Here is a 9,598-nt window from a genome sequence, read left to right as displayed (position 1 = left end):
GGCCCCCGAGTCCCTTCGGTCAGTTCAGTGACGGCCCCCGAGTCCCTTCGGTCAGTTCGGTGCCGGCCCCCGAGTCCCTTCGGTCAGTTCGGTGACGGCCCCCGAGTCCCTTCGGCCGTTTCAGTGACGGCCCCCGAGTCCCTTCGGTCAGTTCAGTGCCCGCCCCTGAGTCCCTTCGGTCAGTTCAGTGACGGCCCCCGAGTCCCTTCGGTCAGTTCAGTGCCAGCCCCCGAGTCCCTTCGGTCAGTTCAGTGCCGGCCCCGAGTCCCTTCGGTCAGTTCAGTGATGGCCCCCCAAGTCCCTTCGGTCAGTTCAGTGATGGCCCCCCAAGTCCCTTCGGTCAGTTCAGTAATGGCCCCCCGAGTCCCTTCGGTCAGTTCAGTGCCAGCCCCCAAGTCCCTTCGGTCAGTTCAGTGCCGGCCCCCGAGTCCCTTCGGTCAGTTCAGTGCCGGCCCCCGAGTCCCTTCGGTCAGTTCAGTAACGACCCCCGAGTTTCTTTGGCCGTTTCATTGCCGGCCCCCGAGTCCCTTCGGTCAGTTCAGTGCCGGCCCCCGAGTCCCTTCGGCCGTTTTAGTGACGGCCCCCCAGTCCCTTCGGTCCGTTCAGTGACGGCCCCCGAGTCCAATCGGCCGGTTCAATGACGGCCCCCGAGTCCCTTCGGCCGGTTCAGTGACGGCCCCCCGAGTCCCTTCGGTCAGTTCAGTGCCGGTCCCCCGAGTCCCTTCGGTCAGTTCAGTGCCAGCCCCCGAGTCCCTTCGGTCAGTACAGTGCCAGCCCCCCAAGTCCCTTCGGTCAGTTCAGTGCCGGCCCCCGAGTCCCTTCGGTCAGTTCAGTGCCAGCCCCCGAGTCCCTTCGGTCAGTTCAGTGATGGCCCCCGAGTCCCTTCGGTCAGTTCAGTGCCAGCCCCCCAAGTCCCTTCGGTCAGTTCAGTGCCGGCCCCTGAGTCCCTTCGGCCGGTTCAGTGCAGCCCCCAAGTCCCTTCGGTCTGTTCAGTGCCGGCCCCCGAGTCCCTTCGGCCGGTTCAGTGCCAGCCCCCAAGTCCCTTCGGCTGTTTCAGTGCTGGCCCCGGTGTCCCTTCGACCTCGTTCAGTGCAGGCCCCGGTGTCCCTTCGGTCGGTTCAGTGCCGGACCCCGAGTCCCTTCGGCCGTTTCAGTGATGGCCCCAGAGTCCCTTCGGCCGGTTCAGTGCAGGCCCCCGAGTCCCTTCGGCCGTTTTCAGTGATGGCCCCAGAGTCCCTTCGGTCAGTTCAGTGATGGCCCCCGAGTCCCTTCGGCCGGTTCAGTGCCAGCCCCCAAGTCCCTTCGGCTGTTTCAGTGCTGGCCCCGGTGTCCCTTCGACCTGGTTCAGTGCCGGCCCCCGTGTCCCTTCGGTCAGTTCAGCGACGGCCCCGGAGTCCCTTCGGTCGGTTCAGTGCCGGCCCCGAAGTCCCTTCGGCCGGTTCAGTGCCGGCCCCCGAGTCCCTTCGGTCAGTTCAGTGCCGGCCCCCCAAGTCCTTGGGTCAGTTCAGTGCCAGCCCCCGAGTCCCTTCGGTCAGTTCAGTGCCGGCCCCCAAGTCCCTTCGATCAGTTCAGTGCCGGCCCCCGAGTCCCTTCAGTCAGTTCAGTGCCGGCCCCCGAGTCCCTTCGGTCAGTTCAGTGCCGGCCCCCGAGTCCCTTCGGCCGTTTCAGTGCCGGCCCCCGAGTCCCTTTGGTCAGTTCAGTGCCGGCCCCCGAGTTCCTTCGCCGTTTCAGTGACGGCCTCCGAGTCCCTTCGGTCAGTTCAGTGCCGGCCCCCGAGTCCCTTCAGTCGGTTCAGTGCCAGCCCCCAAGTCCCTTCGGCTGTTTCAGTGCTGGCCCCGGTGTCCCTTCGACCTGGTTCAGTGCAGGCCCCGGTGTCCCTTCGGTCGGTTCAGTGCCGGACCCCGAGTCCCTTCGGCCGTTTCAGTGATGGCTCCAGAGTCCCTTCGGCCGGTTCAGTGCCGGCCCCCGAGTCCCTTCGGCCGTTTCAGTGATGGCCCCAGAGTCCCTTCGGTCATTTCAGTGATGGCCCCCGAGACCCTTCGGTCAGTTCAGTGATGGCCCCAGAGTCCCTTCGGTCAGTTCAGCGCCGGCCCCGGAGTTCCTTCGGCCGGTTCAGCGCCAGACCCCGAGTCCCTTCGGTCAGTTCAGTGCCAGCCCCCGAATCCCTTCGGTCAGTTCAGTGCCAGCCCCCGAATCCCTTCGGTCAGTTCAGTGCCGGCCCCCCAAATCCCTTCGGTCAGTTCAGTGACGGCCCCAGAGTCCCTTCGGTCTGTTCAGTGCCGGCCCCGGAGTCCCTTCGGTCAGTTCAGTGCCAGCCCCCCAAGTCCCTTCGGTCAGTTCAGTGCCGGCCCCCGAGTCCCTTCGGCCGGTTCAGTGCCAGCCCCCCAAGTCCCTTCGGTCAGTTCAGTGACGGCCCCCGATTCCCTTCGGCCGGTTCAGTGCCGGCCCCGGAGTCCCTTTGGCCGGTTCAGTGCCGGCCCCCGAGTCCCTTCAGTCGGTTCAGTGCCAGCCCCCAAGTCCCTTCGGCTGTTTCAGTGCTGGCCCCGGTGTCCCTTCGACCTGGTTCAGTGCAGGCCCCGATGTCCCTTCGGTTGGTTCAGTGCCGGACCCCGAGTCCCTTCGGCCGTTTCAGTGATGGCCCCAGAGTCCCTTCGGCCGGTTCAGTGCCGGCCCCCGAGTCCCTTCGGCCGTTTCAGTGATGGCCCCAGAGTCCCTTCGGTCAGTTCAGTGATGGCCCCCGAGTCCCTTCGGTCAGTTCAGTGATGGCCCCAGAGTCCCTTCGGTCAGTTCAGCGCCGGCCCCGGAGTTCCTTTGGCCGGTTCAGCGCCAGACCCCGAGTCCCTTCGGTCAGTTCAGTGCCGGCCCCGGTGTCCCTTCGACCTGGTTCAGTGCCGGCCCCCGTGTCCCTTCGGTCAGTTCAGCGACGGCCCCGGAGTCCCTTCGGTCGGTTCAGTGCCGGCCCCGAAGTCCCTTCGGCCGGTTCAGTGCCGGCCCCCGAGACCCTTCGGCCGGTTCAGTGCCGGCCCCCGAGTCCCTTTGGTCAGTTCAGTGCCAGCCCCCGAATCCCTTCGGTCAGTTCAGTGCCGGCCCCCCAAGTCCCTTCGGTCAGTTCAGTGAAGGCCCCAGAGTCCCTTCGGTCTGTTCAGTGCCGGCCCCCGAGTCCCTTCGGTCAGTTCAGTGACGGCCCCCGAGTCCCTTCGGTCAGTTCGGTGCCGGCCCCCGAGTCCCTTCGGTCAGTTCGGTGACGGCCCCCGAGTCCCTTCGGCCGTTTCAGTGACGGCCCCCGAGTCCCTTCGGTCAGTTCAGTGCCCGCCCCTGAGTCCCTTCGGTCAGTTCAGTGACGGCCCCCGAGTCCCTTCGGTCAGTTCAGTGCCAGCCCCCGAGTCCCTTCGGTCAGTTCAGTGCCGGCCCCGAGTCCCTTCGGTCAGTTCAGTGATGGCCCCCCAAGTCCCTTCGGTCAGTTCAGTGATGGCCCCCCAAGTCCCTTCGGTCAGTTCAGTAATGGCCCCCCGAGTCCCTTCGGTCAGTTCAGTGCCAGCCCCCAAGTCCCTTCGGTCAGTTCAGTGCCGGCCCCCGAGTCCCTTCGGTCAGTTCAGTGCCGGCCCCCGAGTCCCTTCGGTCAGTTCAGTAACGACCCCCGAGTTTCTTTGGCCGTTTCATTGCCGGCCCCCGAGTCCCTTCGGTCAGTTCAGTGCCGGCCCCCGAGTCCCTTCGGCCGTTTTAGTGACGGCCCCCCAGTCCCTTCGGTCCGTTCAGTGACGGCCCCCGAGTCCAATCGGCCGGTTCAATGACGGCCCCCGAGTCCCTTCGGCCGGTTCAGTGACGGCCCCCCGAGTCCCTTCGGTCAGTTCAGTGCCGGTCCCCCGAGTCCCTTCGGTCAGTTCAGTGCCAGCCCCCGAGTCCCTTCGGTCAGTACAGTGCCAGCCCCCCAAGTCCCTTCGGTCAGTTCAGTGCCGGCTCCCGAGTCCCTTCGGTCAGTTCAGTGCCGGCCCCCGAGTCCCTTCGGCCGGTTCAGTGCCAGCCCCCCAAGTCCCTTCGGTCTGTTCAGTGCCGGCCCCCGAGTCCCTTCGGCCGGTTCAGTGCCGGCCCCGGAGTCCCTTTGGCCGGTTCAGTGCCGGCCCCCGAGTCCCTTCAGTCGGTTCAGTGCCAGCCCCCAAGTCCCTTCGGCTGTTTCAGTGCTGGCCCCGGTGTCCCTTTGACATGGTTCAGTGCAGGCCCCGGTGTCCCTTCGGTCGGTTCAGTGCCAGACCCCGAGTCCCTTCGGCCGTTTCAGTGCCGGCCCCCGAGTCCCTTCGGTCAGTTCAGTGATGGCCCCCGAGTCCCTTCGGTCAGTTCAGTGATGGCCCCAGAGTCCCTTCGGTTAGTTCAGCGCCGGCCCCGGAGTTCCTTCGGCCGGTTCAGCGCCAGACCCCGAGTCCCTTCGGTCAGTTCAGTGCCGGCCCCGGTGTCCCTTCGACCTGGTTCAGTGCCGGCCCCCGAGTCCCTTTGGTCAGTTCAGTGCCAGCCCCCGAATCCCTTCGGTCAGTTCAGTGCCGGCCCCCCAAGTCCCTTCGGTCAGTTCAGTGACGGCCCCAGAGTCCCTTCGGTCAGTCCAGTGCCGGCCCCCGAGTCCCTTCGGCCGGTTCAGTGCCGGCCCCCGAGTCCCTTCGGCCGGTTCAGTGCCGGCCCCCGAGTCCCTTTGGTCAGTTCAGTGCCAGCCCCCGAATCCCTTCGGTCAGTTCAGTGCCGGCCTCCCAAGTCCCTTCGGTCAGTTCAGTGACGGCCCCAGAGTCCCTTCGGTCAGTCCAGTGCCGGCCCCCGAGTCCCTTCGGACAGTTCAGTGACGGCCCCCGAGTCCCTTCGGTCAGTTCAGCGCCAGACCCCGAGTCACTTCGGTCAGTTCAGTGCCGGCCCCGGTGTCCCTTCGACCTGGTTCAGTGCCGGCCCCCGTGTCCCTTCGGTCAGTTCTGTGCCGGCCCCCGAGCCCCTTCGGTCAGTTCAGTGCCGGCCCCCGAGTCCCTTCGGCCGGTTCAGTGACGGCCCCCGAGTCCCTTCGGTCAGTTCAGTGACGGCCCCCGAGTCCCTTCGGCCGGTTCAATGACGGCCCCCGAGTCCCTTCGGCCGCTTCAGTGACGGCCCCCGAGTCCCTTCGGTCAGTTCAGTGCCGGCCCCCGAGCCCCTTCGGTCAGTTCAGTGCCGGCCCCCGAGTCCCTTCGGCCGGTTCAGTGACGGCCCCCTAGTCCCTTCGGTCAGTTCAGTGACGGCCCCCGAGTCCCTTCGGCCGGTTCAATTACGGCCCCCGAGTCCCTTCGGCCGGTTCAGTGACGGCCCCCGAGTCCCTTCGGTCAGTTCAGTGCCGGCCCCCGAGCCCCTTCGGTCAGTTCAGTGCCGGCCCCCGAGTCCCTTCGGCCGGTTCAGTGACGGCCACCGAGTCCCTTCGGTCAGTTCAGTGCCAGCCCCCGAGTCCCTTCGGCCGTTTCAGTGCCGACCCCGAGTCCCTTCGGTCAGTTCAGTGCCGGCCCCCGAGTCCCTTCGGCCGGTTCAGTGACGGCCCCCGAGTCCCTTCGGTCAGTTCAGTAACGGATCCCGAGTCCCTTCGGCCGTTTCAGTGCCGGCCCCCGAGTCCCTTCGGTCAGTTCAGTGCCGGCCCCCGAGTCCCTTCGGCCGTTTCAGTGACGGCCCCCCAGTCCCTTCGGTCCGTTCAGTGACGGCCCCCGAGTCCCTTCGGCCGGTTCAATGACGGCCCCCGAGTCCCTTCGGCCGGTTCAGTGACGGCCCCCCGAGTCCCTTCGGTCAGTTCAGTGCCGGTCCCCCGAGTCCCTTCGGTCAGTTCAGTGCCAGCCCCCGAGTCCCTTCGGTCAGTTCAGTGCCAGCCCCCCAAATCCCTTCGGTCAGTTCAGTGCCGGCCCCCGAGTCCCTTCGGTCAGTTCAGTGATGGCCCCCGAGTCCCTTCGGTCAGTTCAGTGCCAGCCCCCCAAGTCCCTTCGGTCAGTTCAATGACGGCCCCCGAGTCCCTTCGGCCGGTTCAGTGCCGGCCCCGGAGTCCCTTTGGCCGGTTCAGTGCCGGCCCCCGAGTCCCTTCAGTCGGTTCAGTGCCAGCCCCCAAGTCCCTTCGGCTGTTTCAGTGCTGGCCCCGGTGTCCCTTCGACCTGGTTCAGTGCAGGCCCCGGTGTCCCTTCGGTCGGTTCAGTGCCGGACCCCGAGTCCCTTCGGCCGTTTCAGTGATGGCCCCAGAGTCCCTTCGGCCGGTTCAGTGCCGGCCCCCGAGTCCCTTCGGCCGTTTCAGTGATGGCCCCAGAGTCCCTTCGGTCAGTTCAGTGATGGCCCCCGAGTCCCTTCGGTCAGTTCAGTGATGGCCCCAGAGTCCCTTCGGTCAGTTCAGCGCCGGCCCCGGAGTTCCTTCGGCCGGTTCAGCGCCAGACCCCGAGTCCCTTCGGTCAGTTCAGTGCCGGCCCCGGTGTCCCTTCGACCTGGTTCAGTGCCGGCCCCCGTGTCCCTTCGGTCAGTTCAGCGACGGCCCCGGAGTCCCTTCGGCCGTTTCAGTGACGGCCCCCGAGTACCTTCGGTCAGTTCAGTGACGGCCCCAGAGTCCCTTGGGTCAGTTCAGTGCCAGCCCCTGAGTCCCTTCGGTCAGTTCAGTGCCGACCCCGAGTCACTTCGGTCGGTTCAGTGCCGGCCCCCGAGTCCCTTCGGCCGGTTCAGTGACGGCCCCCGTGTCCCTTCGGTCAGTTCAGTAACGGCTCCCGAGTCCCTTCGGCCGTTTCAGTGCCGGCCCCCGAGTCCCTTCGGTCAGTTCAGTGCCGGCCCCCGAGTCCCTTCGGCCGTTTCAGTGACGGCCCCCCAGTCCCTTCGGTCCGTTCAGTGACGGCCCCCGAGTCCCTTCGGCCGGTTCAATGACGGCCCCCGAGTCCCTTCGGCCGGTTCAGTGACGGCCCCCCGAGTCCCTTCGGTCAGTTCAGTGCCGGTCCCCCGAGTCCCTTCGGTCAGTTCAGTGCCAGCCCCCGAGTCCCTTCGGTCAGTTCAGTGCCAGCCCCCCAAATCCCTTCGGTCAGTTCAGTGCCGGCCCCCATGTCCCTTCGGTCAGTTCAGCGACGGCCCCGGAGTCCCTTCGGTCGGTTCAGTGCCGGCCCCGAAGTCCCTTCGGCCGGTTCAGTGCCGGCCCCCGAGACCCTTCGGCCGGTTCAGTGCCGGCCCCCGAGTCCCTTTGGTCAGTTCAGTGCCAGCCCCCGAATCCCTTCGGTCAGTTCAGTGCCGGCCCCCCAAGTCCCTTCGGTCAGTTCAGTGACGGCCCCAGAGTCCCTTCGGTCTGTTCAGTGCCGGCCCCCGAGTCCCTTCGGTCAGTTCAGTGACGGCCCCCGAGTCCCTTCGGTCAGTTCGGTGCCGGCCCCCGAGTCCCTTCGGTCAGTTCGGTGACGGCCCCCGAGTCCCTTCGGCCGTTTCAGTGACGGCCCCCGAGTCCCTTCGGTCAGTTCAGTGCCAGCCCCTGAGTCCCTTCGGTCAGTTCAGTGACGGCCCCCGAGTCCCTTCGGTCAGTTCAGTGCCAGCCCCCGAGTCCCTTCGGTCAGTTCAGTGCCGGCCCCCGAGTCCCTTCGGTCAGTTCAGTGATGGCCCCCCAAGTCCCTTCGGTCAGTTCAGTGCCGGCCCCCGAGTCCCTTCGGTCAGTTCAGTGATGGCCCCCGAGTCCCTTCGGTCAGTTCAGTGCCAGCCCCCCAAGTCCCTTCGGTCAGTTCAGTGCCGGCCCCCGAGTCCCTTCGGCCGGTTCAGTGCCAGCCCCCCAAGTCCCTTCGGTCAGTTCAGTGCCGGCCCCCGAGTCCCTTCGGCCGGTTCAGTGCCGGCCCCGGAGTCCCTTTGGCCGGTTCAGTGCCGGCCCCCGATTCCCTTCAGTCGGTTCAGTGCCAGCCCCCAAGTCCCTTCGGCTGTTTCAGTGCTGGCCCCGGTGTCCCTTCGACCTGGTTCAGTGCAGGCCCCGGTGTCCCTTCGGTCGGTTCAGTGCCGGACCCCGAGTCCCTTCGGCCGTTTCAGTGATGGCCCCAGAGTCCCTTCGGCCGGTTCAGTGCCGGCCCCCGAGTCCCTTCGGCCGTTTCAGTGATGGCCCCAGAGTCCCTTCGGTCAGTTCAGTGATGGCCCCCGAGTCCCTTCGGTCAGTTCAGTGATGGCCCCAGAGTCCCTTCGGTCAGTTCAGCGCCGGCCCCGGAGTTCCTTCGGCCGGTTCAGCGCCAGACCCCGAGTCCCTTCGGTCAGTTCAGTGCCGGCCCCGGTGTCCCTTCGACCTGGTTCAGTGCCGGCCCCCGTGTCGCTTCGGTCAGTTCAGCGACGGCCCCGGAGTCCCTTCGGCCGTTTCAGTGACGGCCCCCGAGTCCCTTCGGTCAGTTCAGTGACGGCCCCAGAGTCCCTTGGGTCAGTTCAGTGCCAGCCCCTGAGTCCCTTCGGTCAGTTCAGTGCCGACCTCGAGTCCCTTCGGCCGTTTCAGTGACGGCCCCCGAGTCCCTTCGGCCGGTTCAATCACGGCCCCCGAGTCCCTTCGGCCGGTTCAGTGACGGCCCCCCGAGTCCCTTCGGTCAGTTCAGTGCCGGTCCCCCGAGTCCCTTCGGTCAGTTCAGTGCCAGCCCCCGAGTCCCTTCGGTCAGTTCAGTGCCAGCCCCCCAAATCCCTTCGGTCAGTTCAGTGCCGGCCCCCGAGTCCCTTCGGTCAGTTCAGTGATGGCCCCCGAGTCCCTTCGGTCAGTTCAGTGCCAGCCCCCCATGTCCCTTCGGTCAGTTCAGTGCCGGCCCCCGAGTCCCTTCGGCCGGTTCAGTGCCAGCCCCCCAAGTCCCTTCGGTCAGTTCAGTGACGGCCCCCGAGTCCCTTCGGCCGGTTCAGTGCCGGCCCCGGAGTCCCTTTGGCCGGTTCAGTGCCGGCCCCCGAGTCCCTTCAGTCGGTTCAGTGCCAGCCCCCAAGTCCCTTCGGCTGTTTCAGTTCTGGCCCCGGTGTCCCTTCGACCTGGTTCAGTGCAGGCCCCGGTGTCCCTTCGGTTGGTTCAGTGCCGGAACCCGAGTCCCTTAGGCCGTTTCAGTGATGGCCCCAGAGTTCCTTCGGTCAGTTCAGTGATGGCCCCCGAGTCCCTTCGGTCAGTTCAGTGATGGCCCCAGAGTCCCTTCGGTCAGTTCAGCGCCGGCCCCGGAGTTCCTTCGGCCGGTTCAGCGCCAGACCCCGAGTTCCTTCGGTCAGTTCAGTGCCGGCCCCGGTGTCCCTTCGACCTGGTTCAGTGCCGGCCCCCGTGTCCCTTCGGTCAGTTCAGCGACGGCCCCGGAGTCCCTTCGGTCGGTTCAGTGCCGGCCCCGAAGTCCCTTCGGCCGGTTCAGTGCCGGCCCCCGAGTCCCTTCGGCCGGTTCAGTGCCGGCCCCCGTGTTCCTTTGGTCAGTTCAGTGCCAGCCCCCGAATCCCTTCGGTCAGTTCAGTGCCGGCCCCCCAAGTCCCTTCGGTCAGTTCAGTGACGGCCCCAGAGTCCCTTCGGTCTGTTCAGTGCCGGCCCCCGAGTCCCTTCGGTCAGTTCAGTGACGGCCCCCGAGTCCCTTCGGTCAGTTCGGTGCCGGCCCCCGAGTCCCTTCGGTCAGTTCGGTGACGGCCCCCGAGTCCCTTC

Source organism: Pristiophorus japonicus, chromosome 7 (genome assembly GCF_044704955.1).
Source record: "Pristiophorus japonicus isolate sPriJap1 chromosome 7, sPriJap1.hap1, whole genome shotgun sequence".
Lineage (NCBI taxonomy): Eukaryota > Metazoa > Chordata > Chondrichthyes > Pristiophoridae > Pristiophorus > Pristiophorus japonicus.
This window is presented reverse-complemented; position numbering follows the sequence as displayed.